Source organism: Sciurus carolinensis, chromosome 11 (assembly GCF_902686445.1).
Source record: "Sciurus carolinensis chromosome 11, mSciCar1.2, whole genome shotgun sequence".
Classification (NCBI taxonomy): Eukaryota; Metazoa; Chordata; class Mammalia; order Rodentia; family Sciuridae; genus Sciurus; species Sciurus carolinensis.
In genome coordinates, this window is record NC_062223.1 from 104186885 (window position 1) to 104208349 (window position 21465).

The following is a 21465-nucleotide window of genomic DNA, read 5'->3' on the forward strand; positions in this document are numbered from 1 at the left end:
TCTCTCATATCCAGCCCCCTCTCAGCTATTGTCAGACAACTATCTTGCGTGGACAAGGAACTACTGGAAGATTTACCCATCTGTGCTTTCATGATAGGCACAATACACAACAGAACATGAAGCAGCCTTGAAGCTTGATTCCAGTCACTCTTGGATATGGGATAAATCCAACTACACTGAGAACTACTGGGAGCCACACTCATCTGTGCCAAGTGGATAGGCATGCTAGCTTCTATCCCACAGCAAATACCAAAGGAATCTTGTCTTGACTCCAGTTCATTTTAGGAGGTAGCCTTGGAATTATCCTCCTGGGAAGAGTACTTGAACAGGTTCTCTAGCCTCTATCCCACATGAGTTTCTATGGGGGCTCTGAATCTCAGCTCCAGCCTGTCTCAGCTGTGACCTATAAGCAATTCTGCCAGGAAATTGCTGAGATTTCACCAACTAATGTCACTGAATTAAGTTTACCAATATCAGTTCCATAGCAGACACTGAATTAACCCTGATGCTTAGTATCAGTCCCTCTTAGCTATGGTCTGGGAGTAATCCTATCCAGCTAGGGTCCTACCCGGAGACATACCTGAGTCCTCAGAGCAGTCGTGTCAACTGCTGTTTTTTAACAGAAACACAAATGTATCTGATCAACTATGATCACAGGCAATCCCATCATCGCAGTCATAACAGGAAAAGACTTTAACTTTCCCAAATCAGCCTTTGAAGACTTAATGAGTGTTCTCTGCCATCAAATGCACAAAAGTCATTGTAAGAGTACATGTATAACAATGAATCAGACAAACATGATACCACCAAAAGAAAATCATAAAGTTCCAATAATCAACCCTCCAAAAATGGAGGTTACATAAGTTTCCTGAAAAGGTATTCAATATAATCATCTTAAAGTAGATTCCAAGTCCTGACCTGTGAAGAGTATATTTTGCCTCCAAACCTTCTTTCTCTTTCTTTCTCAGTTTCCTAGCTGCCTTGAGCTGAGCAGCTGTCTCACTACTGCACACCACATCTTGTTCTGCCTCAACAAAGGCCAGAAATGATGGAGCCCATGGACCATGAACTGAGACCTCTTAAACTGTGAACCCAAAATGAAATCTGTCCTCCTTAAGAAAATACTGAGGCCCGCCCCACATACCGTTGGACACTGAGCCCTCCTGCCCCCCACCACCCAGCTTCTTTGGAGGCTGGTGAAGGCATTTTGAATTATTCCTGAGGGTATGGCCACCATCATTGGAGGGGCAACTCCCTTTGTGAGACACCTACAGGAGACTGGAGGCCACTTGACAGGTAACCCTATTTACTCACTTACATCCTACACCCTTTCCCATCCTCTTTGTTCACCACTAGAAATACTGTAAATAATAATTGAACTCATCCTATTTATTATAATAATGTTAAAGTCTTTATAGGGGCTCTTGGGTTCAGGGCTGCATTTTCTCTGTATTGCGTGCTACTGGTATTGATCTCCCCTTCGAAGGAGAGGTACTGTAAAACTTTAGGGTAACAATAAGCCTGCAGGGGGGAAACTTCAGTACCCCAGATCTTCACTGCTAGAGGGGAATATACAGAAACAATATGAAAAAACAGTGGAAGAAAGTGTCCCTAACTAACCAAGATACTATTTTGATAGAATCCAATGACAGCATGGCAGTAGAAATGACAGAAAAAGAGTTTAGAATCTGCATAATTTATTATGGGGTGCAACTTGAGAACAGACCAGTCACCACTGAGAAGTCCAAATTTGAGAGTCTTTATTAAACCAGCTGGCTAACCGTCTCACACAATGCCCCCAAAAATGGTTATTGGGAGAACAGTCCTGACCACAGGGTTGTAGGGGTTCTTATACCAAAAACTACATTAATCATAAGTGTTTGTTGCTATGATTTGAAATTACACATTAACATCATGAGATCATTGACAGAGGGGGGAGTGGGGAGTGGGTCACCTAGGTACAAACTAAAGAATGGTTACTAACAACCATACAATTACTGCTTACACTGGTTAGGAGCAATAGAGATCAAAAGAGAGCAATTTTTCATTACATAGGAATTGTCATTTATATTGTTAAACACATCACACCAAGTAACTCATGATGGGCACAGAGGTGGGGTGTTCCCATGGGAGAAACTTATTTCCTACATAACGTGGAGTCTCAGAGCAAAATGGAGTCTGTTTAGTCATTTCCCTTACAGTCTGGCCTGTAACATTCTCATGGAGCTAGATCTGTCAGCCCATCACAATTAAAATGATCCATGAAACAAAAGATGAGCAAATGCAGAAAATGCATGATCATTTCAATAAACAGTTAAAAGAACATATGCAGGAAGCAAAAGAACACTTTAATAAAGAGATAGAGATTCTGGAAAAAAAAAACATACAGAAATACTTGAAATGAAAGAAACAATAAGCCTAATTAAAAATTCAATAGAAAGCATCACCAACAGAATAGATCTCACAGAAGACAGAATCTCAGACAATGAAGACAAAATATTTAATGTGGAGAATAAAGTTGAACAAACTGAGAAGATATTAAGAAATCATGAATGGAACCTCCAAGAATTATGGGATATCATGAAAAGAACAAATTTAAGAATACTGGGTTTGAGGAAGGCATAGAGATACAAACCAAAGGAATGAACAACCTGTTCAATGAAATAATATCAGAAAATTTCCCAAACCTGAAAAATGAAATGGAAAATCAAATACCAGAGACTTACAGAACACCAGGTGCACAGAATTACAACAGATCCATACCAAGGCACATTATAATGAAAATACCTCACATATAAGATAAAGATAGGATTTTAAAGGCTGCGAGAGAAAAGCATCAGATTACTTATAAGGGAAAACCAATATGGATATCAACAGATTTTTCAGCCCAGACTCTAAAAGCAAGAAGAACCTGGAACAATATATTTCAAGCTCTGAAAGAACATGGATGCCAACCAAGAATCCTATACCCAGAAAAACTAAACTTCAGATTTGATGATGAAATAAAATCTTTCCATGATAAACAAAGATTAAAAGAATTTACAAATAGAAAGCCTGCACTACAGAATATTCTCAGCAAAATATTTTGTGAGGAGGCAGTGAAAAACAATACAAATATACAAAGGGAGGAACTACCCTAAAGGAAAAGCCAATCAAAGGAGAAACCAAATTAAGTTAAAAACCAAAAATAAGCGAAAACGACCAGGAATACAAATCATATCGCAATAACAACCCTGAATATTAATGAACTAAACTCATCAATTAAAAGACATAGACTGGCAGATTGGATTAAAAAGAAAGACCCAACAATATGCTGCCTTCAAGAGACTCATCTCATAGAAAAAGACATCCACAGACTAAAGGTGAAAGGATGGGGAAAAATATACCATGCACATGGAGCAAGTAAAAAAGCAGGGGTCTCCATCCTCATATCAGATAAAGTGGACTTCAAACCTAAATTAGTCAGAATGGATAAAGAAGGACATTTCATACTGATTAAGGGAAGCATAAATTAGCAAGCTATAACAATTTTAAATATTTATGCACCAAACAATAGAGCATCTATGTACATTAAACAAACCCTTCTCAATTTTAAGAATCAAATAGACCAAAATACAATAACAGTGGGGGACTTTAACACACCACTCACACCATTAGATAGATTCTCCAAGCAAAAGTTGAACAAAGAAACTATAGAACTAATTAATACAATCAATGATATAGACTTAATGGACATTTACAGAGTATTTCATCCATCATCAAGTGAATATACTTTCTTCTTCTCAGCAGCTCATGGATCTCCAAAATAGACCATATGCTATGCCACAAAGAAGCCATTAGTAAATACAAAAAATAGAGATACTGCCTTGTATCTTATCAGACCATAATGAATGCAATAAGAAATCAACAATAAAATGACTTAATATTACATCTCAAAGTCCTAGAGAAAGAACAGATCAACACCAAAAATAGTAGAAGAAAGGAAATAATTAAAATCAGAGCTGAAATCAATGAAATTGAAACAAGAGAAATAATTCAAAAAATTAAGAAAATAAAAAGTTGGATCTTTGAAAAAGTAAACAAAATTGATAAACCCTTAGCCATACTAACAAAGAGAAGGAGAGAGAAAACTCAAATTACTAGAATTCGTGGTAAAAAAGGAAAGATCACAACAGACACCATTGAAATACGTAACATAATTAGAAGCTACTTTGAAAATCTATACTCCAACAAAATAGAAAACCTCAAATACTGACAAATTTCTACAGACATACAGTCCTCCCAAACTAAACCAGGAGGACTTACACAATTTAAACAGATCAATTTCAAGCACCGAAATAGAACAAGCCATCAAAAGTCTACCAACCAAGAAAAGTTCAGGACCAGATGGAGTCTCATTTGAATTCTATAAGACCTTTAAAGAAGAACTGATACCAATACTCCTCAAAGTATTCCAGGAAATAGAAAAGGGAACCCTTCCAAATTCATTCTATGAGACTAGTATCACTCTGATACCAAAACCAGACAAAGACACATCAAGGAAAGAAAACTTTAGACCAATATCCCTGATGAACATAAATGCAAAAATCCTTAACAAAATACTGGCAAAAATCACACACAAAAATATATTAAAAAGATAGTGCACCATTATCAAGTGGGGTTTATCCCAAGGATGCAAGGTTGGTTCAACATCCAGAAATCAATAAATGTAACTCATTACATCAATAGACTTAAAGTTAAGAATCATATGATTATTTCAATAGATGCTGAGAAAGCGTTTGATAAAATACAGCACCCCTTCATGCTTAAAACACTAGAAAAAATAGGGATAGTACGACCATACCTCAACATTGTAAAGGCTATCTATGCTAAGTCTATGGCCAACATCACTCTAAGTGGAGAAAACTGAAAGCATTCCCTCTAAAAAGTGGAACAAGGCAGAGATGCTCTCTTTCACCACTTCTATTGAACATTGTCCTTGAAACACTAGCCAGAGCAATTATACAGACTGAAGAAAATAAGGGATGCGGATAGGAAAAGAAGAACTCAAGCTGTCACTATTTGCCAGTGACATGATTCTATGTTTAGAGAATCCAAAAAACTTCACTAGAAAACTTCCAGAATAAATTAATTAAGCAAAGTAGCAGGGTATAAAATAAATACACATAAATTAATGCATTTCTATTCATAGGTGATGAATCCTCTGAAAGAAATTAGGAAAAACACTCCATTCACAATAACCTTAAAAAAACAAAAAAAACAAAAAAAAAACTTGGGAATCAATCTAACAAAGGAGGTGAAAGACCTCTACAATGAAAACTACAGAACACTAAAGAAAGAAATTGAAGAAAACCTTAGAATATGGAAAGATCTCCATGTTCTTGGATAGGCAGAATTAACATTGTCAAAACGGCCATTCTACCAAAGGTGCTATACAGATTCAATGCAATTCCAATTAAAATTCCAATGACATTCCTCATAGAAATAGAGAAAGCAATCATGAACTTCATGTGGAACAATAAGAAACCTTGCATAGCCAAAACAATCCTGAGCAGGAAAAGTGAAGCAGGAGGTATCAGTATCTCTATCTTAAACTCTACTACAGACCAATAGTTAACAAAAACAACCTGGTATTGGCACCAAAATAGACAGACATATCTATGGCACAGAATAGAAGACATAGAGAGGAACCCACATAAATACAGTTACCTCATACTAGACAAAGGCAACAAAAACATACAATGGAACAAAGATAGCCTGATCAACAAATGGTGCTGGGAAAACTGGAAATTCATATGCAGTAAAATGTATTAAAATGAGAGACCCTCATCTCTCACCCTGCACAAAACTCAACTCAAAATGGATCAAGGATTTAGGAATTAGACCAGAGACCCTGCACCAAATAAAAGACAAAGTAGGTCCAAATCTGCATCATGTTGGCTTAGGATCAGGCTTCATTTACTCTTTATTAATTGGGTTATTTGGTTTTATGATGTTTGTTTTTCTGAGTCCTTTGTGTATTCTAGATATTAATCCTCTGTCAGAAGAATAGTTATCAAAGATTTTCTCCCATTCTGTAGATTTTCTCTTCACATTCCTAATTGTTTCCTTTGCTGGACAGAAGCTTTTAAATTTGATTCCATCCTATTTATTAGTTCCTGGTGATATTTCCTGAACTTTAGGGGTCCCATTGAGAAAGTCATTGCCAGTGTCTACATGCCAGGGTGTTGACCTTTGTTTTCTTTTAAGAGTTGCAAAGCTTCTGGCTTCATTACTAGGTCTTCAAACCATTTTGAGTTGCTTTTTGTGCAGGGTGAGAGATGAGGGTCTGTCATTTTTCTACATATTGATAACCAGTATTTCTAGCATCACTTATTTAAAAACAGCTGTATTTTCTCCAAAGTATGTTTTTGGCAGCTTTGTCAAGGATCACATGACTGTAGAGGTGTGGAATTTTCTCTCTGTCTGCTATTAATTATCATTAGTCTATGTCTGTTTTTGTACCAATACCACGTAGTTTTTGTTGCTGTATCTCTGTAGTATAATTTGAAGTTGGGTATTGTGATGCTTCCAGCATTGCTTTCTTGGCTTGGAATCATTTTGGTTATTCTAGGTCTTTTATTCTAAGGAATTTGAATTCTTAATTTTAAAACTCAAATAAAAGAAATTTCCAGGCAAGGATAATTTTGCTGCAATCTTAAAAAAAAAAAAATCTCCAAGGAAACAGAAAAGAAAGAGTACTTCTTAATTCCTTGATGATGATATTGTTACCCTGATACCAAAATCAGATAAAGATTTTTTCTACCCACTCCAAAAAAAAAAAAAAAAAAAAAAAGAAGGAAAAAGGAAATCTACAGACCAATATCCTGTATATACACGTATTTGGAAATCCTTAAAAAGTATTAGCAAACAGAATTAGCAACAACAATAACAAAAACATATCACAACTAACTGGAGACCAGTATAAGTATACAAGGCCAGTTCAATTGTTAAAAAAATCAATCAGTGTAATCCAGCATATTCATAAGTTCAAGTAGAAAAAAAAGATCATGATTACATTAATCAATTCAGAAAGAGCCTCAGACAAAAATAAAATTCCCATATATGATAAAAACTCAGAAAACTAGAAATAAAGGGAAACTTTCTCAACTTGATCAATAACAAATATTAAAATCCTCAGTGTACTTAATAGTACAAAATTGGATGCTTTCCTCCTAAGATTAGGAAAAATAATGATATGCCTCACATCACTCTTATTCAATATAATACCAGAAGTTCTAGTCTGTACAATAAGAAAAGGAAATACAAGATATTCAGATCAGAAAGGAAGAAATGAACTGTTTCTATTTGCAGATAACACCACTGTCTATGTAGAAAATCCCAAGGTATCTATAAAATATCTCCAAGAACTAATATCTAAGTTCACCAGGGTTACAATATAGAAGAGCAATATGCAAAATCAAGAACACTTCTATATATGAGCAATAAACATGTGAACAACAAAATCTAAAATTATAGTAACATTCCTAATTACACAAAGTTGAAATATATTTGTGTATGTCTAACAAAATATACACAGAACTTTTATGCTGAAAATTACACTGATGAAGGTAATCAAAGAAGACCTACATATTGTCACTGATTTGATAGAATCTACATAGTAAAAATGCTTTTCACCAAATTGGTATATAGCTTTAACATAATTCATATAAAAATCCCAACATGACTTTTGTATATAAATTAGAAAGATTATTTTAATTTGGAAATTCACCTGGACTAGAGTTAAAAAAAAACTGATTAAGGCAAGAATACAAGCAATGATAAGTGTTGGAGAAGAAGTTGGAAATAGATACTTAACCATTGCTGGTGGGTCTGCAAATTGGTACAACCATGATGGAAAGCAGTATGGAGATTCCTTAGAAAACTTGGAATGGAACCACCATTTCACCCAGCTATCCCACTCCTTGGTTTATACACAAAGAACTTAAAATCAGCATACTACAGTGACACAGCCACACAGTCATATCAATGTTTATAGCAGCTCAATTCACAATAGCTAAGCTATGGAACCAACCTAGGTGCACCTCAGTAGATGGATAGATAAAGAAAATGTGGTATGTATACATATAATGGAATATTCCTAAATCTTAAAGATGTATAAAACTATGACATTTGCAAATAAATGGATAGAACTAGAGAATATCATGCTAAGTGAAATAAGCCAATCCCAAAAAACTAAAGGTTAAATATTTTCTCTGATATGTGGATACTGATCCATAATGTTGAGGGGTTAGGGAAGAATGGAGGAACTTTGAATAGGGTCAATGGGATTGAAGGGAGAGAGGGGTTTAGGAGTGAGAAGGATGGTGGAATGAGTTGGACATCATTATTACCCTATGTGTATGATTACATGACTGATGTGATTTTGCATTGTGTACAGCCAGAGGAATGAGAAGTTGTGCTCCATTTGTGTACAATATGTCAAAATGCATTCTGTCAACATGTACAACTAATTAGAATAAAAATAATAAAAATAAATAAAAAGATGAAATTCAACAAAGAAAAAATTGATAAAGGGGGAATGAATAAGTCTCAAGACTTATTATTTTAGCTATATAATGAGCTATAATTAGTTATATAATAGGTTATAATAATCAAAACCATCTGATCAGGGTAGGGATGTGGCTCAGTGGTAGAGTATTTGACTTAACAAAAAACAAGTACTGGGCAAGTGATCTGAATGAATACTTCTCAACACAAAAGGCCAAATATATTTTTTTAAATGTTCAATATCATTAACCATCAGGGAACTGCAAATCAAAACTAAAATGAGACAATCATCTCACCCCAGTTAGAATGACTATTATTACATAAATTAATAAATGCTGTAGAGGATGTGGAGAAAAAGGGACCTTTTTCTACTGTTGGTGGGAATGTATATTAGTACAGCCACTTTCAAAAACAGCATGGAATTTCTTCAAAAGACTAAAAATGGAACTGCCATATGACTCAGCCATTCCACTTCTGTGTATATATTCAAAGAAATGAAGCCAGCATACAAAAGAGATACCTGCATACCCATGTTTATCACATCACTATTCAGAAAAATTAAGATATAGATTCAGATTCAGCCTAGATGTCCATTGACACATGAATGGAGAAAGGAAATATATATATATACACACACACACACACATATATATGTTAAATATATATACACATACATATACACACAGAGAATGTAATGTTATCCTGCTATGAAGAATGAAATTCTGTAGTTGGTAGAAAACAATGAATGGAATTGGAGGATATAATGTTAAGTGAAATAGGCCAGACATAGAAAGACAAGTATCTCATGTTGTGTCTCACATGTGTGAACTGAAAAATAAATAAAGTCACCCTGAAAACAAAAGAGGGATTTCTAGGGACTTTGGAAATGGGGAAGGGAGGAACAAGAGGTGAAGAAAGGCAGATGGTCATGATCAATGATTGATGTATACATGTATAAAAATATCACAATGAATCTTATTAATTGTATAACTAATATATACTCATAATAAAAATTTCTTTGAGCCAGTATAGAGGATTTGTTTTTAAAGAAAAAGATTATAATAGTTGTTTGGACAATAGTTGCTGTTTTGAAAAGACTGGGTTGTCTGGGTGACCCTTAAGAACAGGGTTAACTCAGTGTGAGAGTTAAAAACTCACTGGGTCAAACTGGTAGGTGTATCATTATTAAAGACAGTTAGAAATGGTTCATTCAGGTCAATCATCATTCTCACCATTTTCATTATCAAATATTTATGGAAAAGTTCACAACCTGCATGACTTTCACAGCAATGCAAGAAATCCTTACAAGGCCATAAAACCCTATGCACACAAGAAATTGTTAACTGAATATCATGTATTCGTGACGTATCTATGTAGCCTATTAATATAAACTATTAAAGGGACGTACTCACAAATAGAAGATCATATGAAAAGTGCCAGGAAGGCACCTCTAACATTTTTAAAAGGTTTATCAGAAATGATCAAAGCCAAGAGATTTTTTTATATGTTGTTTATAGAAAAGTATATTAAAGTTGTAATCCTTAACATAATTAAATTAAAATGACTGAAAAGTAAGTTATTTCTAGAAGTAATTAAAATATCCTCTTACTAGTAGAAAAAGGAAAGGTATAATACATCTACTTTATGCAACCATAGTGAAAAACAACACAAAGATCCAAATAGCACATCATGATTCTGCTGTGGTTTATAAAAGTTAACCCTGAGACTTTGGATTCAGAAAAGAAGAAAAAAAAAAAACAAAAAAAACAAAAAAAAACCACACACATTAAAAACCAGACCAAGAAATAGGAATAAAGGTCTTTTATCTTGAGTTTCTTTAGTTTGTAAAATGTACTTTATCTTTTCTCACCTGGGTGTTAAGTCTTATGTCAAGCTGACTGGCTACTAGAAGAAAGCAAAGAAACCTATTTTGAAAAAGAGCAAGTTTATTGTGTATATTTGAACACTATCTTGTAGGTGCCAAATTACAACTACAGCATATAAAAGTAACCCTTCACAAAACATGAACTTTTCCCAACACTCAAATCTGAAGGAAAATTGATGTGTTTTCACATCGAGTACTGCAAACAAGTTCTCATTCTGTCCTCTCTGTCCCTCACCTGTGCACATCTGGTGTCACCTACACACCATGGTGGATGTTGCGGTCTCTTTCAATCTCCCATTGTGTCCTGCAGGTTACCATTTCTTACTTATTCAGGGTCACAATAGAGTTAAAATAGCCACTTTATATTTTACATTTAAAGACATTTAATACATTTTAAAGGCATTACACATGTGGTTTATTTCATACTCATAGCATGTCTTATCATAGGACTAAAGATGCAGAGGTAGTTTATGAATGTCACCAAAAGAAGGGAAGTGAACTGTGACTCTCACAAAATACAGCCTCTTCCACAGGATCACATAAGTAAAAGGAAAAACCACATTTGGGAATCATCTCTATGGAGATGATGCTCAGGTTCCTACCCCAGTTCCCATTTCTGACTCCAAGAGAGGCCTGTCTTTTGAAATGTGCTCCTAGTAGCTCCATCTGCATATTTGATTTGCACTTGACCTGTGTTATCTACACCTCCATTATTATCCCTTCCTCTCTGGCGTTAGCACTGTGTTAATTTGTGGTACCTTTCTTTCTACAACTCACATGGGAACCTCAGACCCTTTTAAAATAAAAGCCCCTTTTGGGGCTTTTATTTTCTACTATTTCATATCTTGTTGAGTCAGTTGTGCGGTCCCACAGATTGTATTCTTCCCCTGCAATATGGCCTGACATGTTTTTTCCTCATTACCATTCTCACTGCTACCTCCTGCCATCCGGGTCTGCTGCTCTCACACAACCCACTACAAGCAGTCTCCTCCTCTTTTCTCCTGTTTCAGGACATCTGCATGCTCTTGGTGACACTCCTACTCCCTGTCTTCAGCATCTCTCCATCAACTCCTGAGTTAAGCACAAATGGATCATCCTCCTGGTCAATACTGTAGTTTAATCTTTTCTTCAGACCAAAGTACACATACCCTTGTCTTCTGCCAGACAGTAATCTAAGCTTTTCTAAAAACATACTCTGAGAATCTTTCTTGCCTACTGCTTCTGTTCTATTTGTAAATTAACCTGCCAAACTCCATTGCTCAACTACTCCTGCTGAAATCCATTCCAACCTCAAAGACCAGCTTTAAATTCCATGCCCTCCAGGAAACCTCATCCTACTTCCATGCAGATCCTAGGCTGTGTCAATTCTTCTCTAATTATAGCTTCCCTCATGTTATGCAGGAAATGTGTGTGGATGTCTTTCCCTTCTCTCCAGATTTTAAGCTTCTAGAGAACAGAAACTTAATTTGTCATTGTATTTTCTCAGACATCTGGGATTGAAAATTTCACAAAACAGATTGTATACTTAATTAAAGTAATGTGAATTAAAATACAGGTAACATTGAAGATTTCTATTTCTAGTTTAACAAATATAGTTACCTTTCTCTTGTCCAGCTTTCAACAATTTTCTTAAAAAGTCTTGCTTAACTGGTACAAAAACACATTTTTCAGTTTCCAGAGTTCATTTTATATTATGTAGCTGTATTTTATGTATAAAGTCAGTTAAAGCTGAGATGTCAATGTCATAAAACAGCAGGAAGGCATAACAAATTCACATACTAGTTTGTATAATCAACAAATATTTTTAATCCAGACTAATAAAGATTAATAGTTGGTTTGAGACTAGAACTAAAAATAGGAGTAAAATTAAAGTAATCATCAATTTTTCCCATTATCATACTGTCAGATTTCTGTTACTATACCAAATTCCTGAGATTAAAAAAAAAAAAAAAAAAAAAAAACTACTTATGGAGAGAAAACATTTATTTTAGGTCATAGTTTTAGAGTTTCAGTAAATGATTGGTTGACCCTGTTGCTTAATGGTGGGAATGTATGGCAAACAATGTTCACCTGAAGTTCAGGATATGAAAGAAAGAGGAAAGGACTGGAATTCTACTATCCCATTTCAGGGCATGCCCCCAGTGATCAGAAGACCTTCTATTAGACTTCACCTCTTAAAGGTTCTACCATCTCCCAATAGCACCACAGGGAGAACTTGGTTGGGAACCAAGTTCTTAAAACAAAGGTCTTTGGGAGACACATATACCTTAGTCTTCTCTCCCTGGCTCCCAAAGTCTCATGTCCTTCTCATAATGCAAAACCATCTCTAGGAATCCCCAAAGTCTAAGCTGTTTCCAAATTTGCTCAGAAGACCAACTTTAAAGTTTCCTTTCATACTCAAAGACAGGCTTACTTTTAAGCTCCTATAAAATTTATAAAACAAATTACATATTTCTGAGTTAAAATGGCATGAGGTAAATATTCCCATTCCAAAACAGAGCAGAAGGAATGTAAGGAAGGATCATATCAAAGCAAGACCAAAATTCTGCAGGGAAAACTTTTAATCTTAAGTCTCCATGTCCAGCATTCTGGGTACACTTTGGTCACTTGGGTGGGTTGTGGGCTCCTAAGTCCTTAGGCAGACTCATCCCTAGGACTTGATGGGCTGCAACCCACATGGCCTCTCAGACAAGTTTTATATTCTGCTTGGGGCCTCATTTGACAGGCATTCCATGTTCCTAGCATCTCTAGCTTCCTGGAGTCTCCCCTGCATCTTGGGCTTCAGTCTCACAGGTCACTTTCACACATCACGCTGACTGGGCTGCTTGTAGGGACTCAATCCTATCATGTACTGCCTGAACTCCCAGGCTTTCCTTGAAATTTTGTTGGAAGCTTCCATTATCCATAACTCTTACATTATGCATGCCTGCAAACCCAGCATGATCTGGATGTTACCAAAGTTTGCCACTGGTGCTAACGATGGCTACAGCAGGACCTGAGTGTCTCACTAACTGAAAATGGGGAAATAATTTCCTAGGTAGTCCTGGGAAAACAGGGAGCCTCTGAGCACTCTTTTAAAAAGACTATAACTTAAGAAATCTTTGAAATAAATTGCATTTCTACATCTCTAAGCCTGGAATGAGTGAGATTTTGTCTATCCTGAGACATCTATCTTATTGTCCTTGTACAAAGTGCTTGTCTTCTTTTTAATGCTATTAAAAACCGTAACCACACCCTCCTTGGCTGGAACTTTGTACATGCTTCTTTTCTTATCCAACTTCAAGTGTCCCAAAGTTTTCTGCTCTGTTCCTCTTTGCTTCTCAGTTGTACCATGAGGTGAGCAGTTTGCTCTACCATGTGCTCCCTGCCATGATGTGCTATCTTACCACATGCCCCAAAGCAAGAGGGCCAATTGATTGTGCACTGGAACTGTGCACTCTTTTAAATTTGCTTATCTCAGGTATTTGTTACAGTAATGAAAAGTTGACTAACACATGTACTAAAATTTTACTTTTTACATATGGTAACAATATCCACTCTTCATGCTAAGAATAATCTCACAATTATTTACATATTATTCATTTTTATTCTTCTTTCTTAACAATAATGGGCAATTGGGCAAAAGAGATGAAAAACTATCCTTACTTTTACTTTTAAGTCTACTATAATTTTATGTGAAAACAGATTCAAAGCTCACCATAATGCATGCCAAATTCTCTATGGATAAAGAGGAGTTAAACAGACTAGAGTTTATAACGGATGGAAAACATTCATTTCCTTAGAAAAGACAGAAAACCTTAAGGAAATGCTGAAATATTTGAGAGAAGAACCAAAGAATTTCTAGTTTGCCATACTGACAAGGGAGGTAACAACATTCTGAGAGGGCTATGGATACGAAAAGGCATAGGATTGTCAGGTGCTATGCCATAGTTGGAAACTATGGTTCTGTGTCTCTGGGACACAAGCAAGGAAAAGGAACAGAAAATGGGTGTCAGCAGGCAGATTAAGCCAGTTTGGTGAAAGCCTGGTGTTCCCTACTATGATCTTTGGATTTTATCAAGGCCTAAATTTATGGGAAGATCCTAAACAAGGGAATGCCTCTGATTTTATTGTAAAAACAGCACTGTATTATATTTGGGCAATGAGAGAAAAGGGTGTGAATGAGTGAGCCCACATCGTAGCAATACGTTAATGAGAAATTCATTGCCATTAATGATGGGTTGGTAGTATCAAAGATCACTCTTTATTTAGAGCATAGGAATGATATCCAGCCAGACTAGAGTTTTAAGGCAAAAACGAATAAGTGATAGCAAAGATACTAGTGACAGTCAATCATTTTCTGCAATGTGAGAAGACAAACTCATCCCTTCAGGTTTATGTAGAATTCAACCCAGATGGGTAAATGCCTATCTGTGTCCTAGATGAGGTCAGAGGAGGAAATGCCACAGCCACACAGGGTTGTAACATTACACAGACCTCAGTCTGGAAATCCCTTTGGTCTAAACTAAATATATTTTCTTGCAATTTAGGTTCATTTCCTCTTTTCCATCCATGGGGAGGTAAAGAACAGATGGTCATAAACCACTAGATAATAACCCTTTATGGACTGGAAATACTTTTAAATCATCTCTCAAATATTGCTTTCCTGGACTGAATAACAGAAACTCCTGACCTTCTTTATTCTTAGATCCATTGTTAATTCTGTATGTTTTCTTCCAGTGGTCGACCAGATCTTTCTCACTTTGCTTAGAGGTCCACCTACAAATAGGATGGATGAGACTCTTCAACAAACACATGATTATTTCCAAGTACATTGGAAACATTTCTTCTGGAATCACTGAATCTGTAAATAGAGCTGAATGCCATGTTCTTTTTTTTTTAGAACATCATGAAACTACCATTTGAGATGAATAAGGTTTCCATGTACTTTACATATAATCTATACGAAGACAATTTATTATCTTGTGCTTATCAATTCAAATCTGTTCTATTTTAGCAAATTTTAGTTTTTGCTTTCTTTGAAAAAAAATTTTAGTTATCAATGAAACTTTATTTTATTTATTTATATGTGGTGCTGAGAATTAAACCCAGTGCTTCCTTTCTTTAAACCTTTCTGCCCCCAAGCCACTGAACTTTATCTTGTTCACTTTCCTCCTTGCTTGGCTTTGCTTGATAATTATCACTTATTCTACTTCCAGTGACAGTCAGAAATCATTCAGGTTTCTACACCTTTGTACACCTAAAGATCTTACAACTCTTATTTTTCCTCTTGAAATTTTCATGGATTTCCTTTATGCTAGGCTTTTCTGGTGCAGGTTGAGACATCTGGTGAGGACTAATCCCTGCCCTTCCCCACACACTCAGCTGTGAGCTTCCTAAAGAAATGAAGAGGCTGAAGAAATGAAGTAATGGAATTTATTAAGTACTCACTGTGGGCCAGACACTGGAATGGGCAGAGGGATGACTGTGAAACTGAATATCCAATTTCTGTTCTGCAGTAACTCAGAACCTGTGGCTAGAAGGACTCCCAGAGGAACTGGGTGCAGCAGAATATCTAGGCAATTTAAAATTTAGATAATTAACTAAGACAAGGTATTTTGTTTGAAGTTATTCTCTTCCCCCCAAATCATTGTTAAATAACATATTTAAAGCAGGAGGACAAACCTGGGGAAATAATTGAAATATGCTAAGAATAAATCCTTGAGTCCCTTGACTATTAACCAAATATTGGAATATTAAAAACAGTAACAGTAAAAAATCCTGCCATTTCTTTTTTTTTTTTTTTTTTTCCCACATAAGGGAATTTATGAAGCAAACAGTGTCTCCCTGCAGGGTAAGAGAGAAAATGAGAGGAAAAGAGAAAGGAAAAGAAAGGGTGCACGCTAGAGAGAGTGGAAAGCCAGGAGGATAGAGAAAAGTGTGTAGGACAGACAGAAGAATAGAAAAAAGATGGTGGGAGAGCTACAGTAAAACAGTTGAATTCTGCCGGGCTAACAGGGGACCAATATGGGAGAAGGATACTTGCAAGCTGACTGATGAACCAATAGCTAGCTAGGATGTTCACAGATTGACAAGTGTTTGGGAGGCGCTGCCCTTTTCTTTGATCCCCTTAAATCCTGCCCTTTTCTTTGATCCCCTTAATCCTTGCAATCTCTCAGGATTGTTATAGGTTCAGACATCTGAGAAGGTCATTGGTCTGTTGGGAGAGAGGATTTTCCTTGGTCTTTCATGCACATGACCACCATTTCCAGGTGGACAGTGAGAGTCACAGCATCCTTTTCCTGAGCACTTACTATGAGATAGGTAGGCCTGGTGCCAGAGACTTTGCAACTATAACCAAGATTAACACCCACATGAAGGCCATTTATAGGAGGGACTTAGAATTTTTGGTCTAGATCTTGTTCTAAGAAAGACAAAGTCAGACACCAGAGTTTTGATCTTGTCACCAAATAGTATCAGGGCTGAAGCAGAGTGCAATTTAAAGTACAAATGAACCTGGTGCAGTGCTATATGCATATAATTCCAGTTGTTTGTGAGGCTGAGGCAGGAAAATTGTGAATTCAAAGCTAGCCTCAGCAACTTAGCCAGGCACGTGGCATCTTAGAAAGACCCTGTCTCCACATAATATATAAAAAAAGGACTGGAGATGTGGTTCAGTGGTTAAGAGCCCTTTGGTTCAATCCCCAGTACCTAAATAAAGTACAGTGTAGTTGTTTTTGACCCAAAGCAATTTCTAGTCTTATCTGATGGACCCAAGTCTAGATTCTAGAAAAGAGGAGAATAGTAAATAAAATAATAAAAAAATTAAATAAGTAAACAAAATCTCCAAAAATTTCAATGCCAGCAGCCTCAATTATTCTCTAACAAAGTATAACACAAAGGGGAGAGAAAAAGAAACTTTTATTGTAGTCTTGTTTGAACCAGAAGTTAGTGAACCCTGGAGAAATTGGGTAATACATAATCAAGTAATTGATCCTTACCACAGAATGCAAGGCAGGTATGATTGATTTCACTTTATGCATGAAACTTGGTGTGTGATTAATAGCCTGGTGTGCCTCTTCAGGGGGAGCCCTTTCTTTGTATTCTGTGAGAATGGTGCCCCCTAGAGCATGATTGGCAGTTCTAGACTGGGAGTCTAGGACTGGCTAAGTGTATCCTGTTAAGCAGACAGTCTGTCTGGATTTAAGTCACCTCATTCTTCAGGAGCTAATAGGCCCAGAAACCCAAATGAGGCTTCACAATCAATGAGTCTATAGGATATTTGTCAAGTTAATGCTATGACGGAAGTTCTGTATTTCCTCTGGTCTTGGTGAGGAGATTTTTATCCTTCCCTAGAAATGACTTTGGTACTGGGCTTTTGTTCTTTGAGACTTTAGCCTTGGGCTTTGTTTGCTTGTTTACTTCCTCTCCTGCATCCTTGTTTGGGTTCCCAGCAATATTTTTCTTCTCTGCTTATTTGTCCTAGAGCGACTGCCTGTGTCATTTCCTTCACCTCTGGCATGTCCCTTGGTTTTGTTTTATTTTTATTGTAGCTTTATTTTTATGGCTTGGGGCACTAGCAGGCTGTGTTGTACAGGCCTGTGATCAACTTGGGACATCGTGGTAGCCAGTGGGTTGACAATGGCGGCGGGGGGGATGGCCAGCCCAGGACAGTGGGACATGCTCCATTCCTGAACAAAAACAGGCCTGAGTTTCGGCTCCAGTGGCCAAGATTCTGCCCATCTCAGTGACAGGGAACAGACTCCACACATCCCATATGCTGGAGTATTTGGCGTCTTCACCGACTCCAGTTCACATCCCTCCAGGTCACTTTTCACCCACACTGTTGTTACTGCTGCTGCTGCTGCTGCTGCTGCCATTGTGCATGTTTTCTTTTTAATAAAGGTCACATTTTATTAAGACAAGAATAACTTGTTATCGAATCCCTTGGCCTATTATTTCTATCCTGTTGTGTTTTGTTTAACATTTCTAAATATAACTCTTTAATTATATTTTGCTCTAAAAATTACAGCATATTAGTTCTGAAAACTTTGGAAGAAAAATAGAGACTTTAAAGAACAAAAAGCCCAACTCTAACCCTGCCACTCATACTTAGCCATCATTTATATTTAGATACTACCAATTTCTTTTAAAATGTGCAGGGACTTCTATTTATTTATTTATTTTTTAATTTCAGATAAGTTCTCACTAAATCACTCAGACTGGTCTCAGACTTGAAATCCTCCTGCCTCCCAAGTCACTGGAATTACAGTATATACTACCATGATCAACTCCAGAGACATATTTGTTAAAAAAAAGAAAAGGAATAATATCTCTTTTACTCAACATAATGCTCACATTTACAATCATCTATGATTATGTGTACCTGTGTATATTTTAAGTTTCCTTTCTTTATTTCACAAATATGCCATGAACACTTTGGTGTTATTAAGTGATCTCCTAAAATTTAATTTGCAATGACAACATAGCATTCTGTTTTATGGATCTACCTTAATTTATCTCATAAATAAGATGCTATTTTTAAGAGTTTATGTTGTTTCAGTGATTTGAATACATGTTTCTATTACCCAATTTTTTGATAGACATTTTTATAACAAGACTTAATAAGTTAAAGGACAGGCAAATTATTAAGGTTTTCAATATATATTTAATCTCCCACCAGCAACAAATGAAAATATCTGAGGAAAAATAGTATTTCAAAACTGAGAGAGAACTTCAGGAAAAATCTTGTTCAGTGATCCTTAACCACTGGGGTAGACACACCTATGAAGTGCTTTTAAAATGCACCCACATTAATTCTAATTTAGTATTTATGAAGCTCAAGTATCTGTTTTGTTTTCTGTTCTGCAGATGATTTGGGTGCATACTCCATGTTAAGAATCCCTTCATTTTGCAGATGAAGAAACTGAAGCTAGGTGAGGCTCATGAAAGCTGCCTGCTTTCCTATAGTCCTGTCCCTTCACCAGGTTACCTCTCTGCCATCGACTGCCCATTGTCTGGAAAGCAACAACAACAATAACAACAATCACTGCAACTCTCCGCTGCTTCCAGTAACCACAACCAACCATTAGGTCCTTCCTTGGTGGACCCAGGACTAGAACAGGTCTTTAAAGTAAAGCATTTGATAAAAGTATTGTCAAAATGGCCATTCTACCAAAGGTGCTCTACAGATTCAATGCAATTCCAATTAAAATCCCAATGACATTTCCCCATAGAAATAGAGAAAAAAATCATGAACTTCATCTAGAAGAATAAGAGATCTAGAATAGGCAATACAATCCTGAGCAGGAAAAGTGAAGCAGGAGGTATCACAATATCAGACCTTCAACTATACTACAAACAAAACTAACAAAACAGCATGGTATTGGCACCAAAATAGACAGGCAGACCAATGATACAGAATATAAGACACAAAGATATATATCACATATATATATATATATCACACATATATATATATATATCACATATATATATCACATATATATATCACATATATATATAATGGATATTATTAAGTCATAAAGAATATATTATGGCATTTGCAGATAAATGGATGGAATTAGAGAATATCACGCTACGTGAAATTAGCCAATCCCAAAAAATCAAAGGCCAAATATTTTCCCTGATAAGTGGATGATGCTATATAATGGCGGAGGGGGATAGGGGGTGAGAGAAGAATGGAGGAACTTTAGATTATGCAGAGGGAAATGAGAGGGAGGTGGGTATGAAGTTTGGTGAAATGAGACAGACATCATTACCCCATATACATGTATGATTACACGAATGTTATGAATCTACATCGTGCACAACCATGGAAATGAAATGATGTACCCCATTTGTGTACAATGAATCAAAATGTAGTCAGTAAAAAAATAAAAAAATAAATAAGTAAAATGAAAAGTGCCAGGACCACTTTAGTGAAAAAAGGAAAAATTGAATAACCTACTTTAAAGGTACTGTCAAAATCAAAAATAAATGAACCTTTCCCAGGTTTCCTCAACCTGAAAAAAAAAATTTGCAATAACAGAAAACACTGCCCCCCCCTCACACACACAGGGTAATTCCTTGACTTTGTCCCCGCTCTCTCTGAAGGAACTTCAGTCCTTTTCCAAAACCCAACTCCATCTCTTTGTATTCCACTGAGAGGAGACTGAGAAGCAAAGAACTCCTCCTGGAGGACAGTGGAGAGTCCTTTACCTACCCCACCAGGTCTGACTGGTGTCAGTCTCCTAGAAGTGATACATACTGTTCCTGTCATCTTCTCCCAGGGCCACAGAGAAAGTGCTGAAGCAAGATATATCCTACGGCTTCTTCTTTTCAGATGTGGACTGTAGTAGGAACAGAACCGCTGTTTGGGCTATCAAGTCCATTTCTGAACTTCTCTGGGCTCCCACCAGTCATCCTGGGGTAGGCTCATACCTTTCATTCAGTTGCCATCATGGACACTGCCAGGCATTGCTCCACTGAGCTCTCAACGTCTGGTAGTTTAGCGAGTACATTCTCTGAGGTTTCATCTGCTCTTGGTTATGGTGCCTCACCACTTAACTCATATGGGTCTGTAGGACAATTTTGTGAATCTGTACTTTTTTCCTTTAGAGTAAATTCTTTCTGAGGAGCCCTGGTGTAAAAATTCCCTTAAATAGATCATTGGGTCACCATCCTGGAGAGTTCTCTGGGTATGCCCGTCTCCTGTGGGGAACCCAGTGTGACTATCAAGTTTGGACTCACCCTACCTGGGCATGCCTATTCTAGGCATGTAAGTCAGTACACTATTAACTCCCCAATCACAGCATTTTATTTGCAAGGAATCAAGATTTCATATGTAAATTATAAAACCAAAGAAAAATATGCCTAGAGAGGACCTTTAAAGCACTGGCAAATAAGAAATTACAAAAAGGGATCCTAAAATATTTTTCAACACCTATAATACAGATAGGTTTTCCCCACCCAAGAATCCCAAGAAATTAATTGTTAAAATAAAACATCTTCATGAAATCACATAAGGAAGAATTACTTGTACCAACAAT